The 26,217-nt window shown below is 38.5% G+C and overlaps 1 long non-coding RNA gene across 4 annotated transcripts in view; it reads right to left on the minus strand.

Moving 5' to 3' along the window:
- The window catches only part of LOC149747012 (uncharacterized), a 40,809-nt gene extending 19,911 nt beyond the window's left edge, over nucleotides 1–20,898 (minus strand). Inside the window, exons 1-3 of one of the 4 annotated variants that reach the window (XR_016388474.1) lie at nucleotides 20,772–20,898; nucleotides 10,638–10,691; nucleotides 8,148–8,253 (exon numbers count right to left, since the gene is read on the minus strand). This is a non-coding gene — a long non-coding RNA (uncharacterized LOC149747012). Of the gene's footprint in view, nucleotides 1–2,906; nucleotides 3,786–8,147; nucleotides 8,254–10,637; nucleotides 14,925–20,771 lie in introns of those variants that run through there. The other 3 variants (XR_016388473.1, XR_016388472.1, XR_016388471.1) reach the window with 3 other exon arrangements.
- Nucleotides 20,899–26,217: the final 5,319 nt, after the last annotated feature.

Raw genomic sequence — 26,217 nt, forward strand, 5'->3', positions numbered from 1 at the left:
ATTTACACATGAGAAACACTGAGATTCAGAAAGGTATAATAATTAGTAGGCCTAAGATAAGAAAATAGATAGTTTTGCTTGAGTCCCCCATTCTCTTCCAAAAGGCAAAGCTAAGCAGAATATATTTCTCATTAACAGGACATTCATTCTACCTCTACCTCAATAGACAAGCATTGATATCACAGATAATCATTATTATAATAATGCCACATTCACATTTATAGCATTTTACATTTTCAATGTAAAGCATGGTCCAGTGAGCATTTGTCTCTTCCATTTCAGGGAAATCACCTCCTTTCTAAAGATTACTAAATGAAGGTTCTAAGAACACAGTAAATAGGTTGCTTGAATTCGTATGCTTGTTAAGAAACAACATTAAGAATCTAATTCAAGAGATGAAATTCAAAGTCCAGTAATTATTTTCCATTAAACTAAAATTTTAAATATATAATTGGCAGGCTCTCAATATTGTGTTTTTGTATAATTATATCCAAAACAATGTTTCTATTGATGCTGCTATTAAAAATGAGTGTATGATGGAAGAAAATCACGGCATTAGGAGGAGAAATTTTACCACTGAATGAAATGAAAGATTTTACTTTCTTACTGATTTTGGCAAAATGCAGTAGACTATCCAGTATGGCCTGAAAAGACAGAGCTCCAAGCTGCTTACTGATTTCAGATGTATCGGTTACCTATTGTTTATCGTTGGTTTTGAAAGTGTCATTGTATTATACCTTAAGATTTTAAAAATATGTTTCTTAGATACATTTTTTAGCTGTAATTTCTTTGTTAGCATGACTTTCCCCTTTAAACCTGGCTCACTGCCATCCACACTTCAAGACAGAATTCTGATATCACTTCTGTGAACCCTTCCTGGAGGATCCTAGACAGAATTGTTTCCATCTTTCCATTGTACTTGCTGCATTGTGTTACAGTCGATTGTTTACATGTCTACGTTTTATCTCTGCTAGTCTGAAAATTCCTCAAGAGTGGAGTCATTATTTTTATTAACTTTGTATCCACAGTGCTTTGTAAAGCTATTTAAAATGGCAATTCTGAGGAAGTAGAAAATAAGTGAATGAATGAATGAATGATATATTGCTGCTTTTCCTTTTTGGAATTAGTTGACTTAGAGGCTTACACACTCAGTTCAGGTGCAATGTCTTGGCCAGCCACATACCGTACTAAACTATTTCCACCCTAAAAGAAAATATTATAATTCAAATAGCCACTGGATTTTTGTTCATTCCTATTAAATTGTCTGTTTATGAAACATCCCTTCAAATAATCAGCGAGGTAGTGTGCCTCTTCTTTTAGATGATTCTATATTACACGTATTATAATTTTTCGTGAGACACTCCCCCTGACACTAGAAAGAATCTTTATGTCAGACTAACATAGAGAATTGTAGACAATATCACTACACTGGGTCTGGAATTACTTTTCTGGATTTTGACACTAGATTACACACACACTTTTATCATACGGTGCATCTCCATTGGAAGTACAGAAAATAGGGGTAATCTTTTGTCATTCCAATTTGCCACCAGCCATTGACATTTCTCTATTAGAGATGTGGAGCTGAAAATGTGAGTCTCACCCCTTTTTGTCTTATCTTAATGAGCCACGAGGAATGAGAATCACTCAATATTTTGGCTGTACACTCTCTACCATGTGCAAGGCAGACACGGTGTCAGCCAGCCCTCCAAAGGGTATGCAGATCTTGCATGCTTTCACATTTGATCAATACAAATCTGACAGTCTGCTACTTAGTTTCTTCCAAGGCTCTCACACATGAAAACAGGAGTAAGGTTTTCAACTCAATCAAAACTGATTGTTCTATTCCTCTCTTCCCATCTAATCCTCTACCCATCTACGCACATCCACGAGACACAAATATGACAAATATGTTTTAAAACCCTTTCTTGTATGTAAGGTGAGGTCCAAACTACTTTTGTACACAGACATGGTTTGTTCAATCTAGACTCTTACCTATCTCATCATGGTTACCTTTAACCACTTTTTTTCTGCCCCTTCTTATTCACCTTTATTCTCCAGCCACATGAAGTTCTTACAGCTTTTGAAACGTGATATCTACGTGATTTGCCTGACTTGTCCTATCTCTACCTCTGCTTGTAAAAATCCTTACTGATCCTTCAAAAATCAACTGAAATATCATAGAATATCTTCCTTTTCGTGCTTTCACAGGACCTTTTACTACTCCTCTGGAAGAAATTGTCACTTTGTAATAAAATTATTTGCTTATGTACCCTATTTTGCACAAGATGGGTGAATTTATGAAGGTAATATCATATGCGTATTTCCTATCCCTCTACATTCACCCACTGGTTAAAATAGTATATGGGAAGAGCTTGAAAGATTAAAAGAAGCAATGGAGGGGAGGGAGTAGCTGATCTTATTTCAAAAGGAGCCATTAATGCACACATCTCAAAATAGGCTTTGAAATCAAATATAGAATTTGTCCTTCTTAAGCTTTAGGGATTCTTTTTTAGATAAGGATGCACCTGAAGACAAGGAATATACTGTGGATTCTGAATGTCTGTTTCCATCTTATAGAGCACTTGCTTACAGAGCATCTTATAGAGCAGTTTCCCCTTATAGAGGGGTTTTAGGTACCCCGGTTACTGCAACAGTTAATGATTCTTAACTTCTATTTTTATTATGACATGATCAGCTCCCAATATTAGACCAACTACTAAAGCCAATAATACTTGTATTTATCATTTTTCTTTGTGTTCTTTATTATCAAAGCTGATTTATCACTGAATTTTGGTTTCCTTATGCAATCAGGAGGGTGGACCCCATGAACACATCTTGGGATGATATCAGCCAAATGTAGCATAACATGCAGTCACATCACGTATCTAATATAAAAAGAAAAATCAGGGGCTTCCCTGGTGGCGCAGTGGTTGAGAGTCCGCCTGCCAATACAGGGGACACGGGTTCGTGCCCTGGTCCGTGAAGACCCCACATGCCGCGGAGCGGCTGGGCCCGTGAGCCATGGCTGCTGAGCCTGCGCGTCCAGAGCCTGTGCTCCACAACGGGAGACGCCACAACAGTGAGAGGCCCGTGTACCACCAAAAAAAATAAATAAATAAAAAGAGAAAAATCAATACTGAGCACGTGAAATATACAAGTTGCCCTGGAAAAGAGTAACTCTCGGAACAACTGTGAGATCTTAATTAGTATAAGGAAATCTTGAAGAACACTTATGAATAGTTAAAGCTTTATTTGTGTTATGGTTTTCTAATGATGTGGATGCAAAATATAGTGTGAATGTGAAACAGTTTTGATCTCTGAGGACCTCGCAAAGATAGGACTATCCTCCTAAAGAGACAGAATAGCGTGTAGTCTCCATACTGCGTGTTACATCTCAAGAGAACTTTCCAATGTGCCCAAAATAACACATGCATACATACACACACACACAAACACACACACACACACTCACTTGGACATTCCCTTTATTTCTGAAAGTCACTTTGAGGTTTTAGTTTAAGCCAAATAGGCTAAGTGCACTTCTTAAAATCTCAAAAGCGCAGAGGAGAAGTGACCTTTAGTCCCTGGAAGGATGAATGAATTTATGTTTCAGAGACAATTTTGCTTAGGGAGCAGGGCTGAGAAAGGGCATAACAGGGATGGAGGAAGAACAGGTAAGTGGCAACTCCGTGTACCTCTATGTAGACCAGGTGGCACGTCACCTTTGTCACAGTTTTGTCGTTGGTAGAAGGAGCACTCTCCTCTATTTAGAATTATCAACCCTGAGAATAACAGGAGAATAGAAAATATCACCGTCAAAAAGTCTTTTCTCCAAGTCTTCCCAGCAAGAAGCTGGGGGATAATGATTTTCATACAAGTCCTATAGGTGTTACAGAATTAAATCTTCTTTCAATGTGTCATTCTTTCTCTTATGGTGACTAACTGGCCTCTTTCTTGACTGAAAACAAATACTATTTATGGCCCTTCCATTACTAACAGAAATATTTTTAAATTACAAATACAGCTCTACTAATGGTCTGTTGAAGGCCATGCCACATGCCAGTATAATAAAATTTCCATTTTAAGTCAAATAAGACTTGTTGGAATGTGAGAAAGTTGTATTTCTCATGATGGCACACAAACCAATTTATTATTAGTCATCACATGCTACAGAACGAGGATCATGGAAGAAAATGATTTATTATAGGGGTAATATATTTGCTTTTACTTTTTTCTTCTTGTTAGCTTTTCTGATGGCGCCCCTTACCAAGGGGCATCTAAAAATGTCTTTTCACTACTGAGAGTAGTACTATTCTTATTTATTTATTAACAATTTTACAAAGTTAAGTGAACATGGGAAAGTATTGTTTTAAAGCAATTTGTGACAGAAACCTCTGTGCTTACACTATTCAATAAGCTTAATCCATTTGGTTTATCTCTCTCAAAAGAAAATGCATGTCTTTGGGTATTTGGAAACTGTGTCCAGAAATTTCCTTGCGTTTAATTTTTTGTATTTTCTTTTAAAACTATCTATAAAACTTATGTGATTTAATTTCACTGGAATTTATTTGTGAAGAAATACCAGACTTCTTAAAACAAACCTGAACTCCCTTTTCTCCAACACACACACACACACACACACACACACACACACAATTGATAATATAAACTTTTTGATTTTGAAATCTACTCTGTTATAAATCAAAGTACACTGAATAGTGCACAGAGTGAAGTAGGTCAGAAAGAGAAAAACAAATACCGTATGCTAACATATATATGGAATCTAAAAAAAAAAAAAGGTTCTGAAAAACCTAGGGGCAGGACAGGAAGAAGATGCAGACGTAGAGAATGGACTTGAGGACGCGGGGAGGGGGAAGGGTAAGCTGGGATGAAGTGAGAGAGTGGCATTGACATACATGCACTACAAAATGTAAAATAGATAGCTAGTGGGAAGCAGCCGCATAGCACAGGGAGATCAGCTAGGCGCTTTGTGACCACCTAGAGGGGTGGGATAGGGAGTGTGGGAGGGAGAAGCAAAAAGGAGGGGATATGGGGATATAAATATACGCATAGCTGATCCACTTTGTTATGCAGCAGAAACTAATACAACAATGTAAAGCAATTGTACTCCAATAAAGATGTTAAAAAAAACCCAAAAAACTACATGTGCATTTAATTGTGCCTCAAATGTGAGACTTGTCCCCCCCCGCCACCTAAGCCTGCTGCCCTATATTGTGAGATACATAAACAAAAGAGTTAAATCACTTAGACTATATCTGGCCTTGTATCTATTTTGTTGCACAACACATTCCTAAAACCAGGAAACACTAGCTTGTGAAAACACCGTTTGTTGTAGTATTGTTGCCTTTTAATAACCTCGGCAGTCTTCAAAGGATTTTCATTGGCTCAAAAATTAAAATTGATTCACTTGGCTAAAGTCTGTTCTCTTGGAACACACTGGAGTGTTACTGATGCCTGTGTGTATATCTAAACCTTTATAATGTAAGAGGATGAGCACGTAGCAACAGAAGTTTTATCTTGATATCATTTGATGCTACCATGGTTTGTTCAAAAGCATTCTCATAAAAGAAGTTGCAAGAATTATTTTCAGGACCGTGTATGGAAATGAGGCACATAATTCTGACTACAGTAGTAGGAGTGGTGTGTTTAATTCCACCCACACACCCTTATTAACTGAAAGCATTATTTCCAAGCTGCAAGACTTCAAAATCCTGGTTCCAGCAGCTATGCTGTCTGCCAGTATCCCAAAAAACTTTATTTCCCTAAGGTTTCTACAGTATGACATATTTGGATCATGTTCAGTTCTTACCTTCCCCTGCGTACATTTGTTTAATGTATTTTTATTGTTCTCTTAGTTATCTGCGCATAGATATTAATTCCAGAATGTACAAATAGGCACCATTGTGATTTCCCCACCACACTTTATATGATAGCATCACTTATGAATGCTATTTACAAGTTTCCAGGCAGACGTGGGGTTGATCTAAATTTGTGGGGCAACAGCATTCAGATATCTGTTTTCAATTTGTGTGCATGTTTCCCCCTGTTATTTTCCCTTTTTTATGACTGTATTAATTGTTAGCAGAAGTCTCTATGAAATGACTGAGCAATCCAACAATGGAATGTAGCAGGTCAGAAATTATTGTTTTGCTTCATCTGAGAAACGTGTCAATACAGCCTAATTCTTATGTCTTGGGGCATTTGTGTGGTGATTCGCCACTTAATTCTCAGCATGTGGGCACTAGCTGACCACCGGGACAGGAACTGTCCTAACATTGATGCTTTTATCGACCCATTTGACACGATACTTGCAGAAATGATGAATCAAAAACTAACCCATCACTAAGGGAAACAGGACATGCGGGAATTGGTATGTTGCACCTCACTGAGTCTTAAGGCATTAAGGCTAAGGATTAATCCAAAGAGGCCGTGAAGGGCATCAAAGCCATACCCTAGCCTCATGCCTCCGTGAGTTAGCAGCAGAATGGACAGCAAAGGGCCCTGCGGTCTAATCCGGAGCATTGACTTACTATTTGCTCAGGTTTATTTCCATAAACTTCTTTTGACACACAATGCGATACTTCTTTCATTGAAAAAGAGAACTTTAAAAAAGTATCAATAAAATTACTAACCACTTAAGAATATGGTTTCAAAGGATGTGAATAAAAGCCATAATTTTTAAAGCCTGTAACTCTGAGGAATCTAGGCTGAAAGACCCTGACAGGGTGACAGTGAGACCAACACTGAGGCTTTGAATGTAGTCCATTAAAGGAGATGGCATGGGTCTTCAGACTGAGATAAAGTGTAACGTGAACTAGTCGATCAAGAAATAACATGACGAGGAAGTGCCTCGGAACCCTTCCTAGTGCAATATAATTGCTACTGTCACCTCTGCAAACAGGTCAGGTGAGTATACAACTTTCCACTGATCTAGAAAATGGATGGAATATTCAGTTTCTCTCTCCCTCTCTCTTTCTCTCTCTCTCCCTGTCTCTCTCTCTCTCTCTCTCTCTGTCTCTCTCTCTCTTTTACATGTTACCAATTGTTTTCAATCCTGATTGCATTTTAGAAACATCCAAGAAACTTTTAAAAATACTAATGCCTAGACTCATCCAGAGAAATTGAGGCAGTCTCTAGAGGTGTGGTTGAGGCATGGGTATTTTTAAAACTCCGCATGGGACACCAATGAGTATCCAAACTTGAGGGAATTTTGGAGTTCTAATCAATAGCTTAGTCAGTGTCAACAGCAGCGTGACATACATGAGTATGTTATGTGTCTATGAACGAATTCCCAGAGTAGATTACAAGCTCCCCCCAAATCATTTGTTCCGTAGTAACATTAAACAGTCACTGCAAACTGCTTAGTAACTGTTTGGGGTTTTTATTTTGCCTTCTTTCGTTTTCCTTTTCTTCTCGACCAAATCAGAGGGAAAATCCCTTATACTTTCTAAAAACAAGAAAAAACCAGATTGATTGACAATACTACACTTATGTGTACATTTATTTATAGGGAAATGTTTCTGCATTATGCTACTAAGTGACAAATGATTGTCCACTCGGGTCAATCTTTTTTCCTTCATAGAATACAACTCTCAGCATCCATCTAGAGAGTCAACTGCTATCTTCACTCACTGTTAAAATAAAGAGTCCTTCTTTTTCTTCCCTCTGTCCATACAGGCTAACAGCTGGCTACATTTACTTAGTACAAAAGATGAAAATATAGTAATATAGCCAGAGCAATAAATGATGGCTGCTAATCTTTGGCCTCATGCACACTCCCACAAATGTTCACTCAGAAAGTGTTTAAGAAATGTTTCCTGAGTGCCATCAGGTGCATAAGAGAAGATCACGTTGGATTCCCTGGAGCTGCTCCATAAATTTATACTCTGAGTCATTTTGCATTTGTGGAAAGCAGATGGTAAGAAGGGATCAGACTTGCAAGAGATCTGTTAACGCCTAGGAGCATGAGAAAGAAAGGAGAACCTTCAAAACATGATGCAGATCTGATATCCATGGAAGGACAGAGGAAAGGATGGTAGAATGAATAAGAAGAGTCTCAGACTACATTGCAGTTCCAAGAAAGGTTTGGCAAAGCCAATGGGGCATCCTAGAGCCACACTCACCTGTTGGGGCAGTCTTGTATTCACAGGAATGGCCCGCTTTCTTGGCCACACCAGGCTCTGTCCTGTGCTGGTAACAGTAACTGGAGCCATCAGTCAATCATGATCCCTGTAATAGGAGATCTGAGTTCATGTTTTTAAGGTTACCACAGTCCATCCCTGTGCTACATATATCCATTTCTCCATGATGCTTGGTGGCACAGCTCCACCATGGTTCCTATGGGCTTATCTTCCTAAAGAGAGCCTTAAAAGTGGAAGGTTAGTGAGATGAATAACAGTCCCTCTCTTTGCAAGTGGTCTCAGGGCTACAACTGGTACTCATCCTTGCCCTTTCTCCAGTACCAATTCTAAATACAACTGACCTGATAAAATGGACCAGAGGTCACCTGAATGTGCAGAAGTTGCACTACAGGAAAGGAACTTTGAAAACATGAGACTTGGAGCTTATGTAGGGTGGCTGGCACTTCTGATGTTCCTCCTCTCTGAGAGGTGGAGCAACTGAGAGAGAGAGAGAAAGAGATGAGAGACTTGGACTATACAGCATAAACAAGTCCCCTTTATGCTGCTTCTAACTGTAATCAAATGGCTTTGCTCTGGGGGAGATAAGAAAGTAGATTCCAGATTTATTACATTAGAATGCAAGCAAATGGCACTTGAGCAATGCATAATCTGTGATTTCCAAAGCCTGTTTACCATCCAATTATCCTTCCAGTGGTCCCCAACCTTTTTGGCACTAGGGACCGGTTTCGTGGAAGACCATTTTTCCACGGATGGGGGGCGGTTCAGGCAGTAATGCGAGCGATGGGGAGCGATGGGGAGCGATGGGGAGAGCAGATGAAGCTTTGCTCCTGCTGTGAGGCCTGGTTCCTAACAGGCTGCGGACCAATACCAGTCCATGGCCCGGGGGGTGGAGACCCTTGCTTTACACAGATTTCTAGTAATCTTTGCTTGGAAAGCTGTGACACTGCAGGAAAATGGAACTATTCACAAAGCCTTGTTTTGCACCATCACTTCATCTTGACAAGGTGACTCAAACTTTCATTTCTGAGGTTCTGAGCTCTTGTCAATTATACAGCTCTTAGGCCAAGTCTTCAGAGTATGTTTGGACACTATTACCATGGGTCCAGGGAGTATCAAGGGGTGTTCAAGTATGTCACCTGTGTTCCATATGGTTTCCTCCTTGACTGCATATTGTAAAAACAGCCCTAATCCCTCTTACTGATCAAGATTGATTACTCCTACCATTATGGTGACTTTTCTGTACACCTACTGATCATCCCAATTTTCCTGGAACTACTGGGGACATGGTGCCATATAAAGTATGCGCTCTGATTTAGTGCATACACTACATCTGGAAGGACAGCATTCTGTCCATTCAGAGTTTGCCTCCAAGGTGGTGATTTATCCATGTCTTTAGAAAGCCATTCTAAAGCCAGAAACTGTGTTTCCAAGTCAATGGGTCATGATTTATCCAGTCTTAAGCTCCAGACCCCTTCATCAACACCATTAAAATCCAATTCCAGGGTTGCTTCCTTGACTCCTTCTTGTACTCACCAGCTATTTTTGCAGTTTCTCCAATATGTAATCTCTTTTCTCTTTTATCAGACCTCGTACATCCTTAGCCAAGTTATGCTGCGGTTTAAACTAGTCCTCAGCTTGTGGGTCAGCAAAAGTGGTGCTGGAAGCTACTGAAAGGTCACAAACGCCAGAATCACTTACAACTTCAAGGATATTTCCCTCCACAAGTTTATTTCCCCGCGTCTTAAACGGGGAAATATTTAGTTAGTGGGTAATCATCTTGTGTTTGGAACTGTCTATGCCCCAAAACTACTCAGAATGATGTACTTTTCACCAGCACAGGGGATAGTGAATCAATCTCAAATCCTCATTTTACCACCAGTTTTCTTGAACTATTCTATTTTCCATTTACATTAGTGTGGGTTCTCCAAGATGCTGAAGTCAAAATGGGATTAGAGATGAAAGCGGGATGGAGGGGCAGCAGAAGAAAGGGGAAAGAATCTTCAGCTTATGATATAAATATCAATCTTGTGTAAGAAAATGGTGATTGGAATGAGGGTTATTGTAGGACACGTCACAGATTACAGTACAATTGGAGGAATGCTGGGGTTGGGTAGCTGAGTGCTCTCAAGACAAAGCTGTGCCTTGGAAGAGCCCTGCTTTTCACTGAAATGGGTCCACCTTAGGACTTCCTCTGTGCTCGGTCATTGGCTAGGAGCAGGACATGGAATACATGGTCTCAGTGTTACTGCAGTGGTGAATCCACAGGGGCAGCAACTAGTATCATTGGACAGTTATGTTCCTCAGAGCATGAGATCTGACTGGTCTATTTTCATAAACACCTCTACATGTAAGTCTAAGTAAATTGTATTCAGGTAGGTCCCTGTTACCAAAACCAAAGAAGGAAATTCAAAAGGTGCCAAGTAGACCCTAATATTGATTTATACAGGAGAACTCCATGGGAAATCAACTTACCTCTTGCACTGAGAAGAATCAACACCATCTCTTGGTGAGACTTCTGGGATCACACTTAAAAAAGAGAGAGAAAGAGAAGAATTTCACTTGACACATATTGGGTTCAAGGTACTGGTGGGAATCTGAAAAATATTGAAAATGTCCAGAAGAGTTGGGAAAGTAGAATGCAAGCTGGATAGACAATTTAGGAAAAGTAATTCTAATTTTTATCCTCTAGGTGCTTTAGTGGAATGCATAGTAGATATAAAGACACAGAAGGATGATGTAAATATAGTGTGTGTGTGTGTGTGTGTGTGTGTGTGTGTTTAAGGCATGATTTAGCATCACTAATTTAATCTCATGAATGCCAATAAATTAAAAGTTGAGATGCAGAAAGTGGCTTGAGAATACAAAAATAACACTATAGTTTGATTATTTTTTAGTTCCATGAATTGTTTATATGTGGAATCCTAAAATAAACTGTTTTCAAGATGCCCTCAGGCTACATCCCTCAATGAACATATTTTCAAAGAGAACAGATACAGAAGTATCACTTTTAAATTCTGATCTTGACAAAACATTGTGAGTAAACATAGGTAAAACATACCCAGTATTTCTGTTTTAAGACAGCAAATTCTCTTTATAAGACATGGACACACATATATGCAGATATACATTTATCTAGATCTCTCTCTCTATATATAAGAAATTATGAAATAAAATTATACATTTGAAATAAGAGCATTAATTCATGAAAATCATGCCAAATACATGAATGCAAAGCTTTTCAAAACTTTTTCAGTCTTAGAGCAAATGTAAAATTCAAAAGTTTCAGGTATATAAATGAAAACAGCCAAGCTAAAAGGAAAAAAAAAAGAAGCCAGTTAAAAGTATCTTCTCAAACATTCTAGGGTGCCCCAGGATGAACCATTTAGAAAGCCAAGATCAGAGCAGATCTCTGAATGTAGATCAAGTTTTATCAAAGCCAACTACTTGGTCTGCAAGTGGAACAAAAGACATAGTTTAACAAATACAGAAATAATGAGGGTTTCAGATTTCTAACTGAGGCTCCAAAAGATATACTCCAGTCTAAAATATCAAAGCATAGGAGTTCACAACTGAAACTACTATTGCCACACAGAATTTCTGCATACCATAGGCAGAATTTATAAAAGCAAAAATTTCAGTCACTTCCTCTTTGTATTTCTGTAATGAGAAGAAAATATATGCTAGATCTAGCCTACAAGAAATTTGCAAATTTCAGTATTTATGTTGGTTGACCAAAGAAATCTGTTGATTCTATGGAAAATTAAACTCATTACTCTCCCACAGATTCTCAAGATGCTAAATTTCAAAATACTGGCACCAGTCACCAAAAGACCATATTTCAAGGTTGCAAATTTGAAGTTGTGTCTTGGGTGATGGTAATACGTTACAATGAAATATAAAAATGCATATAAATAATAAGGATAACTTAATTAATTATGCAAAACATTTTTTTTGAGATCTCAAAATAACTTCAATCACTGTCTTGTCCATCTGGTTCCGAGCATATGAAATGGAATCAGATCTATATCATCATGAATTCATGTGCTTGATCTTCTATTTGTTATCTAGGTGATTTAACTCATATAAATCTCAATTTCCACATATTAACATTGAGAATACTACTATTACTCACCTTGTAGTTAAGATGCAATAATAAAACTAAACTACAGTGGCTTATTGGATACCTTAAAAATGTAGTCAGTACTATATTGTTATTAATACCTTCACATTAAATATGTAACAATTTGAATGTTCAAATAATTATATAATTACTTCTTTATTAAATAAATATGCATTTTCAATATATTTCCATTATGTTGTCTTTTGATTGCTGAATTTTTTTTTTTTAACAATTAAAGCAATAGTTGCCCAGATTGGTTCCAGATGGCAGAGTAGAAGGACATGCACTCACTCCCTCTTGCAAGAGCACCAAAATCACAACTAAATGCTGAACAGTCATCGACAGGAAGACACTGTAACTCACCAAAAAAGATACCCCACATCCAAAGACAAAGGAGAAGCTGCAGTGAGACGGTAGGATGGGCGCAATGACAATAAAATCAAATGCCATAACTGCTGGGTGAGTGACTCAAAAACTAGAGAACAATTATACCACAGAAGTCAACCCACTGGAATGAGGGTTCTGAGCCCCATGTGAGGCTTCCCAAACTGGGGGTCTGGCAATGGGAGGAGGAGTTCCCAGAAAATCAGACTTTGAAGTCTAGAGGGATTTGATTGCAGACTTCGACAGGACTGAGAGAAACAGAGACTCCACTCTTGGAGGGCACACACAAAGTAGTGTGTGCATCAGGACCCAGGGGGAAGGAGTAGTGACCCTATAGGAGACTGAACCAGACCTACTTGCTAGTGTTGGAGGGTTTCCTGCAGAGGCAGGGGTTGGCTGTGGCTCACCACGGGGACAAGGACACTGACAGTAGAAGTTCTGGGAAATATTCCTTGGCATGAGCCCTCCCGGAGTCCACCATTAGCCCAACCAAAGAGCGTGTAGCCTCCAGTGCTAGGTCATCCGAAGCCAAAAACCCAACAGGGAGGGAACTCAGCCCGATCCAACAACAGACAAGCAGATTAAAGTTTTACTGAGCCCTGCCCATCAGAGGAACAACCAGCTATACCCACCACCAGTCTCTCACAACAGGAAGCTTCCACAAGCCTCTTAGATAGCCTTATCCACCAGAGGGCAGACAGCAGAAGCAAGAAGAACTACAATCTTTCAGCCTGTGGAACGAAAACCATACTCACAGAAAGACAGACAAAATGAAAAGGCAGAGGACTAAGTACCAGATGAAGGAACAAAATGAAACCCGAGAAAAACAACTAAATGAAGTGGAGATAGGCAACTTCCAGAAAAAGATTTCAGAATAACGATAGTGAAGATGATCCAGGACCTCATAAAGAATGGAGGCAAAGATCAAGAAGATGCAAGAAATGTTGAAAAAAGACCTAGAAGAATTAAAGAACAAACACCTAGAAGAATTAAAGAACAAAAAAACAGAGATGGACAATACAATAACTGAAATGAAAAATACACTAGAAGGAATCAATAGCAGAATAACTGAGTCAGAGGCACGGATAAGTGACCTGGAACACAGAATGGTGGAATTCACGGCAATGGAACAGAATAAAGAAAAAAGAATGAAAAGAAATTAAGACAGCCTAAGAGACCACTGGGACATTAAACATACCGACATTCTCATTATAGGGGTCCCAGAAGGAGAACAGAGAGAAAGGACCCGAGAAAATATTTGAAGAGATTATAGTCGAAAAATACCCTAACATGGGAAAGGAAATAACTACCCAAATACAGGAAGTGAAGAGAGTCCCAGGCAGGATAAACCCAAGGAGAAACATGCTGAGACACATAGTAATCAAACTGACAAAAATTAAAGACAAAGGAAAGTTATTAAAAGTAACAAGAGAAAAACAACAAATAACATACAAGGGAACTCCCATAAGGTTAACAGCTGATTTCTCAGCAGAGACTCTAGAATCCAGAAGGGAATGGCATGATATATTTAAAGTGATGAAAGGGCAGAACCTACAACCAAGATCACTCTACCAGCAAGCATTTCATTCAGATTCGATGATGGAGAAATCAAAAGCTTTACACACAAGCAAAAGCTAAGAGAATTCAGCACCACCAAACCAGCCCTACAACAAATGCTAAAGGAACTTCTCTAAGTGGGAAACACACAGAAAAAAAGGACCTACAAAAGCAAACCAAAAACAATTAAGAAAATGGTAATAGGAACATACATATCAATAATTACCTTAAATGTGAATGGATTAAATGCTCCAACCAAAAGACACAGGCTCACTGAATGGATACAAAAAGAAGACCCATATATATGCTGTCTACAAGAGACCCATTTAAGACCTAAGGACACATACAGACTGAAAGTGAGGGGATGGAGAAAGATATTTCATGCAAATGGAAATCAAAAGAAACCTGGAGTAGCAATACTCATATCAGACAAAATAGACTTTAAAATAAAGAATGTTACAAGAGATAAGGAAGGACACTATGTAATGGTCAAGGGATCAATCCAAGAAGAAGATATTACAATTATAAATATATATGCACCTAACATAGAAGCAGGTCAATACATAAGGCAAATGCTAACAGCCATAAAAGAGGAAATCGACAGTAACACAATAATAGTGGGTGACTTTAACACTTCACTTACAGGAATGGACAGATCATCCAGACAGAAAATTAATAAAGAAACACAAGCTTTAAATGACACAGTAGATCAGAAAGATTTAATTGATATTTATAGGACATTCCATCCCAAAACAGCAGATTAATCTTTCTTCTCAAGTGTACATGGAACATTCTCCAGGATAGATTACATCTTGGGTCACAAATCAAGCCTCAGTAAATTTGAGAAAATTGCAATCATATCAAGCATCTTTTCTGATCAAAACACTATGAGATTAGAAATAAATAACGGGGAAAAATGTAAAAAAACACAAACACTTGGAGGCTAAACAATATGTTACTAAATAACCAAGAAATAACTGAAAAAATCAAAGAGGAAATCAAAAAATACCTAGACACAAATCACAACAAAAACATGATGATCTAAAACCTAGAGGATGCAGCAAAAACAGTTCTAAGAGGGAAGTTTGTAGCAATACAATCCTACCTCAAGGAACAAGAAAAATCTCAAATAAAAAACCTAAACTTATATCAAAAGGAACTGCAGAAATAAATGCAATAGAAACAGAGAAAACAATAGCCAAGATAATAAAACAAAAAGCTGGTTCTTTGAGAGGACAAACAAAATTGATAAACCTTTAGCCAGACGCATCAAGAAAAAGAGGGAGAGGACCCAAATCAATGAAATTAGAAATGAAAAAGGAGAAGTTACAATGGACACTGCAGAAATACAAAACATCATAAGAGACTACTACAAGCAATTTTATGCCAAGGACAACCTGGAAGAAATGGACAAATTCTTAGAAAGGTATAACCTTCCAAGACTGAACCAGGAAGAAATAGAAAATATGAACAGACCAATCACAAGTGCTGAAATTGAAACTGCGACTAAAAATCTTCCAACAAACCAAAGTCCACGACCAGATGGCTTCACAGGTGAATTCTACCAAACATTTAGAGAAGAGCTAACACCTATATTTCTCAAACTCTTCCAAAAAATTGCAGAGGAAGAAGCACTCCCAAACTCATTCTACGAGGCCACCATCACCCTGATACCAAAACCAGACAAACATACTACAGAAAAAGAAAATTACAGACCAATATCACTGATGAACATAGATGCAAAAATCCTCAACAATATACTAGCAAACAGAATCAAACAACACATTAAAGGGATCGTACACCATGATCAAGTGGGAGTGGGATTTATCCAAGGGATACAAGGATTATTCAGAATATGCAAATCAACCAATGTGCTATACCGTGTTAACAAGTTGAAGAACAAAAACCATATGATCATCTCAATAGATGCAGAAAAAGCTTTTGACAAAATTCAACACCAATTTATGATGAAAAACTCTCTGGAAAGTGGGCATAGAGGGAACCTACCTCAACATAATAAAGGCCATATATAACAAACCCACAGCAAACATCATTCTCAATGGTGAAAAACTGAAAACATTTCCTCTAAGATCAGGAACAAGACAAGGATGACCACTCTTGCCACTATTATTCAATATAGTTTTGGAAGTCCTAGCCAGAGCCATCAGAGAAGAAAAACAAATAAAAGGAATACAAATTTGGCAAGAAGTAAAAATGTCACTGTTAGCAGGTGACATGATACTATACATAGATAATCCTAAAGATGCCACCAGAAAACTAATAGAGCTAATCAATGAATTTGGTAAAGTAGCAGGATACAAAATTAATGCACAGAAATCTCTTGTATTCCTGCACACTAACAATGAAAGAACAAAAAGAGAAATTAAGGAGCAATTCCATTCACTATTGCAACAAAAAGAATAAAATACCTAGGAATAAACCTACCTAAGAAGGTAAAAGACCTGTGCTCAGAAAACTATAAGACACTGATGAAAGAAATCAACGATGACACAAACAGATGGAGAGATATACCATGTTCTTGGATTGGAAGAATCAATATTGTGAAAATGACTATACTACCCAAAGCAATCTACAGATTCAATGCAAGCCCTATCAAATTACCATTGGCAGTTTTCAAAGAGCTAGAACAATAAATCTTAAAATTTGTATGGAGACACAAAAGACCCCGAATAGCCAAAGCAATCTTGAGGGAAAAAACGGAGCTGGAGGAATCAGGCTGGCTGACTTCAGACTATACTACAAAGCTACAGTAATCAAGACAGTATGGTACTGGCACAAGAACATAAATATAGATCAGTGGAACAGGATAGAAAGCCAAGAGATAAACCCACGCACGTATGGTCAACTAATCTATGACAAAGGAGGCAAGGATATACAATGGAGAAAAGACAGTCTCTTCAATAAGTGGTGCTGGGATAACTGAACAGCAGCTACATGTAAAAGAATGAAATTAGAACACTCCCTAACACCGTACACAAAAATAAATGGAAAATGGTTAAAAGACCTAAATGTAAGACTGGATACTATAAAACTCTTAGAGGAAAACATAGGCAGAGCACTCTTTGACTAAATCACAGCAAGATCTTTTTTGTCCTACCTCGTAGAGTAATGGAAATTAAAACAAAAAATAAACAAATGGAACCTAATGAAACTTAAAAGCTTTTGCACAGCAAAGGAAACCATAATCAAGACCAAAAGACAACCCTCAGAACGGGAGAAAATATTTGCAAATGAAGCAACTGACAAAGGATTAATCTCCAAAATTTACAAGCAGCTCATGCAGCTCAATAACAGAAAAACAAACAACCCAATCCAAAAATGGGCAGAAGACCTAAATAGACATTTCTGCAAAGAAGACATACTGATGGCCAAGAGGCACATGAAAAGCTGCTCAACATCACTAATTATTAGAGAAATGCAGATCAAGACTACAATGAGGACTCACCGCACGCCAGTCAGAATGGCCATCATAAAAAAATCTACAAACAATAAATGCTGGAGAGGGTGTGGAGAAAAGGGAACCCTTGTACACTGTTAATGGGAATGTAAGTTGATACAGCCACTATGGAAAACAGTATGGAGATTCCTTAAAAAACTAAAAATAGAGCTATCATATGACCCAGCAATCCCACTACTGGGTGTTTACCTAGAGAAAACTATAATTCAAAAAGACACATGCACCCCAATGTTCCTGGCAGCACGGTTTACAATAGCCAGGTCACGGAAGCAACGTAAATGCCCATCAACAGATGAATGGATAAAGAAGATGTGGTACAATGGAATATTACTAGTCATAAAAAGCAACGAAATTGGGTCATTTGTAGGCATGTGGATGGACCTAGAGACTGTCATACAGAGTGAAGTAAGCCAGAAAGAGAAAAACAAATATTGAATATTAACACATATATGTGGAATCTAGAAAATAGTACAGATGAACCAGTTTGCAAGGCAGAAATAGAGCCATATATGTAGAGAATAAATGTATGGACACCAAGGAGGGTGGATGGGATGAATTGGGGGACTGGGATTGACATATATACACTAGTATGTATAAAATAGATAAATAATTAAAACCTGCTGTATAAAAAAATAAAATTCAAATATTCAAATTTAAAAAAAAGATGAAGAAATCCTTTAAAATAAATAAATAAAGCAATAGTTGCCCAATATTAATGTGAGTAAGAGCTTGTAAAAGCATGGATTTTGCATCTGTGAACCTGCATTTTAATGAAGCACCACAGATAATTTTATATAGGTTCATTTTGGACAATACTGACATAATGATTTCTAGGAATAATTTACATGTAGTGCTATAAGTGGTGTTCAATTTCAAATGAAAAGCTTTTTGGATTTTGCAATAAAATAAATCTGTTAAGGAAAGAATGTTTGTATCCCCTCCGAATTCATATGTTGAAGCAATAACCTCCAACATGATGGTATTAAATGGTAGGGTCTCTGGAAGGTAATTAGCTCTATATGAAGTCATAAGGATGGAGCCCCCATGATAGGATTAATGCTCTTCCAAAAATTGGACAGGCATCAGAGCTTCCACAGTGTGAGGACACACTGTGAGAATTTGGTTATCTGTAAGCCAGGAAGATGGTCATCACCAGAACCCAACCATACTGGCACCATGATCTCAGACTTTCAGCCTCAAGAAGTGTGAGAAATTAAATTCATGTTTTTTAAGTCTCCTAGGATGTAGTATTTTGTTATGACAACAAACTGAATAATACAAACCCAAATCATCCCAAGCATTTGTTTGACTTAAAACATGCCCTCACAATGAGATATTACTTCACACTTGTCCCAACAGCTAATCATCAAAAAGTCTACAAACAACAAATGTTGGTGAGGATGTGGAGAAAAGGGAACCCTCCTACACTGTTGGTGGGAATGTAAACTGGTGCAGCCACTATGGAAAACAGTATGGAGGTCCATAAAAAACTAAAAATGGAAGTACCATATGATCCAGCAATTTCACTGCTGGATATATATCTGAAGAAAAAAAAATACTAATTCAAAAAGATACATGCATCCCAAAGTTCACGGCAGCATTATTTACAATAGTTAAGATATGAAAGCAAAATAAGTGTCCATCAACTGATGAATGGATAAAGAAGATGTGGTGTATGTATAAAATGGAATACTACTCAGTCATGAAAACAGAATGTAATTCTGCCATTTGCAACAATGTTAATGGACCTAGAGGGTATTATGCTTAGTAAAATAAATCAGACAGAGAAAGACAAATACTGTATGTTGACACTTATATGTGGACTCTAAAAAATAAAACAAATGAATATGTATAAAACAAAATAGAAACGTATTCACAGATATAGATAAACTAGTAGATACCAGTTGGGAGAAGGAAGGAGGGAGGGGAAAGATAAAGGTATGGATTTAAGAGCTACAAACTACTACATATAAAGTAAATATGCATCAAGGATATATTGTACAGCACAGGAAAATATAGCTATTATTTTGTAATAACTTTAAATGGAGTATAATCTATAAAATATTGAATCTCTATGTTGTATACCTGAAATTAATGTAATCATCTATACTTAAAAAATAATAAAAAAGGATGTGACAATATATAAAATATGAAATACTTATGACAGAATAATATAAAATGTATACTCATTTCTGACATATTAATTTGGTTTATCTGTCTCCATATCTTTACTGCATGTTTGTGTTTGTGTTTTTTTTTTTTTTTTGCGGTATGCGGGCCTCTCACTTCTGTGGTCTCTCCCGTTGCGGAGCACAGGCTCTGGACGCACAGGCCCAGCGGCCACGGCTCACGGGCCTAGCCGCTCCACGGCATGTGGGATCTTCCTGGACCGTGGCAGTAACCCATGTCCCCTGCATCGGCAGGCGGACTCTCAACCACTGCGCCACCAGGGAAGCCCTACCCTAAGTTTTTATCACAAATTGCTAATGAAAATAAAGCTGTTAGTGGAGTTTCAACATGCATAGGTAAATGAGAACACAGAACTCCCCTTTCGCATGCCCCATTCTCCTCCTTCTAACTCCCTATGTGAACCCACTTTGTGCCAAGACCAAGATGTGCCCCAATAAGAACCAAGCTGATTTCCTCACACTGACTGGGGCTATTGCTCACTTAGAAGACTTGATGCTTAATTTTGATAAGCAACTAGAAGACCATGGAGACAACCTATAAAAATGATTTGTCTTGGGAGAAAATACTAAAAACAGTTAATGTGCTGTTCCACATGTCTAACGTCCTGGGATTAAAGCACAGGCACCAAGCTCACCAAGTGTACTTGGCAACAATGAGCTAAAAGTTAAAAAAAACAAGCATCATACTGTTATTGTATTCATTTTCCCCCAAGGCACTCTCTGAGAAACACCACAACCTCTAAGGGAATTGAGAACAGCTTCCTTGTGGGGTAGGTTATATAATAGATATGCATCCTTTTCCAAGCAGTTAAATCATATCCAGCTATCAGCACACCTTACTTCAGGTGATTGTAATGTATGAGATTAAATGTTCCTACCTGATTGGAAACCTTCTTGTCCCCAATTCATTGGCTATACTGGATTTTTTTTCTTGGGTCAGACCTTCAGACTTCTACCAGAAATCATTCCTTTGGGGAAACCAGGCCTTCCCAGAAACTCAGGAAACTGAAATGGAGACAGCAAGAGAGAAGGAAATTATTTGGACATATAGACCTCAATTGTTTGCTTTTAAGTAAACGTCCAAGCAAACATCTTCTAAATGGTATAATAACTTTAGGGAAATTCACGGTTTATAAGTTTGGGTACTCATAAACTGAACATATTATGATAAGAGTACAGGTTGCATTTTGTGTCTTCAACTCAAGCAAAGACTTCAGAAAAGGCCCAGTTATCCTTTGTTCATTAAGACACAAAGAGAGGGCAAAAAGGGCAAGTTTCGAAGTCTTTTTCTTTACAATTTACTTCCTTTCTTCAGTCTTCAACAAGATCTTCAGGAAATTAACTTTACTAAAGTTAATTATTCATAAAATAAACATAGGAACCTGCAGAAGACTATTTCACAGAGACCTGTAATGTACAATATCCATTGCATACATGCACCATGAGCTTGTCTTTTCTAGCACTGGCATACACAAAACTCTGTGTGTGTGTGTGTGTGTGTATGCATGTGTGTGTGTGCACACATGTGTGTCTTTTTTTGTAATGGAGCCATAGGGAGAAAATAAATCTATTGGCTGCAATTCAGTGATGTAGAAAGGTTTAAGGGTAAAGGAGAAGGTTACATCAAGTGAAACAATAAAGTCATGAGGTTGTGGTTCCATAATAATAACAATAGCAGTCTTCTGTAACCAAGGGAGCAGGCTCCTCAAATTATAGTCACACCTGTTAGACCATCTGCCCATAAATTTCACACTATCATTAATGGAAAACAAATGGCACTGTCTCTCCTTCCCTTTATCCATTGGCCATCCTCATATAAACTCTTTTTCTCTTCAAGGTCATGCTCTTTCCTATCTGTTTAAAAATATTAGGATTTAGGAGGAGTGATACGTAATGTGCCGTGCCTTGGTACTTGAACCAGTGACGGCTCTGTAAGGAGCACTGGATTGTTAGGAGGCTATCAGTTGAATTCCCCTAGAAGCAGAACCTGAGGAAATAATTTGAATGCAAACTGTTCATCTGGGAGGTGCTTCCAGAAAACTCAGAAGTGGAGTGGGAATTGAGAATGGAGGCATGGAACGAAGCCAACAGAGGTGCGTTACCGAATAAATTACTCCTGCAGGGAACTGCTGCCAGTACTTCAGGGGAGTTCTGTGAAACTCTACAGAACATGTCTCAGAGTTATCCCAAGAATCGGTGAGAAACTTGAAGTACTTACCTTCCAGCCCCTCTGTCCGTGGTTGAAAGCTACACCCAGATACATTAACTCCTGTATACTTCTGGCCTGCCCTAAGGTGGATAATTGCAGGTGGCAGAATGATTCTATCAGCATATACTGGAATGATGAGTGCTGGGGAGAGATGAGTGGAGCATTGAAACCATCTAATACAGTCGGGGCAGGAGATATTAATTATTGGCTTGAAAGTCCAAATGGATAACCTTAAATTCCTGGGTTTATGGTTTTACTTTGAGGTATTTAAGCATGATGTATGAGTAAAAATTTCCTCTGTTAAATCAAGTTTAAGGTCCTAAATCCCTAATCTTCTGGAAAACTGTGGGTATCTTTTAACAGATTTTTGAAAAGTAACATGATTATGATTTCAAATTGACCATTCATTCATTCATTCAACAAACATTTATTGAACACCTAAAGTATGTCATGGGTTAAAATAGGCACCAGTGTTACTGTTACTAAAATCATTATCGTGCCACCTAGAATTCAATGTATCGTGACACTCAAATAAGAAAATCCATAGTTACCGTAAAAGATATTACAGAGTGCTATAGGAAGACACGGTAAGACCTTAATTCATGCTGTGGACAGTAGTATATGGGCGATATCAGTAGGGTTACTTGTAGAAGGCAATTGAAATGGATATGTAACATGAAGGAAGGGTGAATTTTTGAGGAAAAGAGAAGATAAATTCATGGTTGCCAGAAAATGAATGGTTAAGGATCAGTCCAGAAAGGAGTTGCATTCATAATCAGTGTAAGAAATGCTCACTGGGGCTTACCTGGTGGCGCAGTGGTTGAGAGTCCGCCTGCCGATGCAGGGGACACGAGTTCGTGTCCCGGTCAGGGAAGATCCCACATGCCGCGGAGCAGCTAGGCCCCGTGAGCCATGGACACTGAGCCTGCGCGTCCGGAGCCTGTGCTCCGCAACGGGAGAGGCCACAACACTGAGAGGCCCGCGTACCGCAAAAAAAAAAAGAAAACAAGACGATGGAGAGGGTGGTAGAGGCCAGATCATGCATGGTCCATGTTTGTATGGTAAGTGCTATGGTCTAGTCTTTGTGTTCCCCTCCAGATTCATACGTTGAAATCTTAATTTCCGTAGCTGATAGTATTAGTAGGTGGGGCCTTTGGGAAGTGATTATGGTATTAGTGCTCTTATAAAAGAGACCCCACAGAGCTCCCTAAGCTCTTCTGCCATGTGAGGATACAATGAGAAGTCTGTGACTCAGAAGAGGGCCCTCATCTGACCATACTGGCACCCTATTCTTGAACTTGCAGCCTCCAGAACCGTGAGAAAAAAATTCCTGTTGTTTATGAGCCACCCAACCTGCAGTATAATCTTACAGCGGCCCAAAAGGACAAAGAGAGTTTGGATGTGAGATTTTACTCCAAGAAAGATGGGAATCCATTGAAAGATTTTACCTGGTAACTTAGAAGAGAGAAAAGTTTCATAACACAATCAGGTATTTTTGTAAGAAAAATTTGTTTCTTTTTCAGGAAGATCACTCTGGAAATACTGTGACTAGATTTTTGGAGAAAGGTGATGGCAGGCCCGGATATAGAAAGATGAGTTAGTAGTCCATTAATATAAGTCAAACAAGGAAGTGGATATAAAAAGTGTGAATTTGTGGCTGAGAGTTCTTTTCTTTTAGTACTTGAAAAATGTTATGTCAATGCTTCTGACTCCATAGTTTTAGACAAGAAATATGCTGTCATTGGAATTGGTTTCTCAATAAGTGATGCATTGTTTCTGCCTGTCCACTTTCGAGATTCTTTTTTTGTCTCTACTTTTCAGAAGTTTAATTATGACGCGTCTTGGCAAGGATACCTTTGTGTTTTTCCTCTTTGGATTTGCTCAGATTCTTGAATTTGTGCTATGTCTTCTAAAAAATTGGGACCTTTTTAGTCATTATTTCTTTGAATACTTTGTCAGTCCTACTTGCTCTCTTCTTTCATTCTGGAACTTTGATGATATGAATGTTAGTGCTTTTGTTACTGTTTACAGGTTCTTGAGATCCTGTTCTTTCTCCCATCTCTACCCCTCAGTCTATTTTTCTCTGTGCATTTGGGACATTGTATTGATCTCTTCTAAGTTCATGATTCTATGCTTTGCAATCTCCACTCTACTCTTGAGCAAAGTTTTTTGATTCTTGTATTTTTCAGTTCTACTGTTCTCATTTGTTTTTATTCTTATAACTTCTAGTTCATTCTTTACATTTTCTATTTTTCCCATTTCTGTCAAGGAACACATAATTGCTAATTGAAGCATTTATGTGACAGCTTGTTTAAAATCCTTGTCTGATAATTTCAATAGATGTTTTATCTCAGTGCTGATGTAGGTTTATTGTCTTTTCTCATTTATTCTGTGATTTCCTGGTTCTTGGTGCCATGAGTATTTTTCAATTGTATTCTAAACATTGTGAGTTATTATATGACTCTGTATCCCATTTAATTTTATTATTACTTTTTAGAAGGAAGTCATCCTATTGGAGGTGTAGTATGAGGACTGGGGGGTTACGTACAGATTTCCATTGGGCCCTACTGTCAATACCCCAGCAAAAGTGGGCACTTACATTGTCTCACTGCAGACAGATCAAGTAGAAGTTCAGCTATCCTATTGGCCCTTCTGACACCTTCCCCCGAAAAGTGGGAACATTAATATCATTGTGTTGCCTTTTAGTAGGAGTGGAAGTTCATCTCCCCAGTAGATTTACTGACACCAGGGGAGGGGAGAAGTGAAGTGTTTGCTGTCCTTCCTCCCACTTCATTCCTTCTTGTTGATGCCGGGTGTGGGTAGAGGGTCAGCTACCTGCTGGCCCCATTGACACCAGGGTAAGAGGAAGAGAACTGCCAACTAGCCCTGCTTGTGCCATCTCATTCTGTCTTACTGCCTCAGGACGGTTATGGGGATTCAGCACCCCATTGGGTCTCACTGACACCATGTGTTGGGGGTTAGTGGGGTGCCTACTCCCTCCAACCTGTAACATCCTATTCTTATTGATGTCAGGGAGAGACGGAGGCTAGGTCCCACCACTGGACCCCACGACTGTGTGAGGGCAGCCCAGTGTTAACTAGCCTGTCAGGCACCACCTTTGAAAGTCTCTTTGCTAATGCAAAGGGGTGGAGGCTCAGCTCACCACTGCATCACACTGAAACAGCCCTGGTGGGGAATCAGAGCGCTGCCTCTTCTGGAGGGCAGGAGCAGGGTGGTGTGGAAGATCAAATCCTAGCTTGGCCCAACTGAAACCACAGGACATAGGGGATGGGTGCAATATTCCATTGGCACTTGGCTCGAGCAGTGTGTATATTATTGCCCAAAGGGTTTTCTGTCTTTGGCAACCCCTTTCCTCATACCTTGGCTAGGGGGAACAGGGTTCTTTTTTTTTTTTTTTTTGAAGCTTTTTGTCTGTTGTTCTGTTGGTGGTTATTGATGGGGGGTTCCTGTAATACCCTCACCAGGATGTATGGGAAGCAACAGGAAACACAGGGGACTCATCACCATGTTATTCCTCAAGTCCCAAAGTCGCTAGTTAAGTCTGCCTTCTCATTTCCACCTTTCAGTGTCTTCCTATGTTTGTTTGTTGCTATGTTCAGGGTTTTAGTTTTAAGTGGAAGAACCTGGGAGAAATGGGCTACTTCATCTTCTTGGAAGCAAAGGTCTGGAGGCCTATTGATGTTACAAAGTACTGCTGACTGTAAATTAAAATTTGATGATATACACCTTGCCCTTTAAGAATTATTCTGCTAGATGATGTGGCTTCCCAAAGTAGCTACAATTTGATTTTCATACTTCTAAAAGTCAAGTGTTTTTCTGGAGTTGAAATTTAAAGATAAGCAAGAGATGAGGCTAAGATGATCTATGTGGTAACAGATTAAAGTTGGAAACATCAATATACATTCATGTTTAGCTTAATATTGCTTCGTATTGCCTTAATACACATGGTTATGTAGAGAGATACTTATAGATATGTGCATATACATGGGTAATGTACACGCATATTATCTCTTTGCTCTGTCAGCTGAGAAGACCTAGAAGCAATGACATCCGGGCAGCAATTAGCACACCCCACACCCAGATCCTGCTGTCTA

The sequence above is a fragment of the Delphinapterus leucas genome, chromosome 17 (genome assembly GCF_059928025.1).
Source record: "Delphinapterus leucas isolate spDelLeu-1000000601 "Yukka" chromosome 17, BTC_Dleu_Yukka2, whole genome shotgun sequence".
In the NCBI taxonomy this organism is placed as follows: domain Eukaryota; kingdom Metazoa; phylum Chordata; class Mammalia; order Artiodactyla; family Monodontidae; genus Delphinapterus; species Delphinapterus leucas.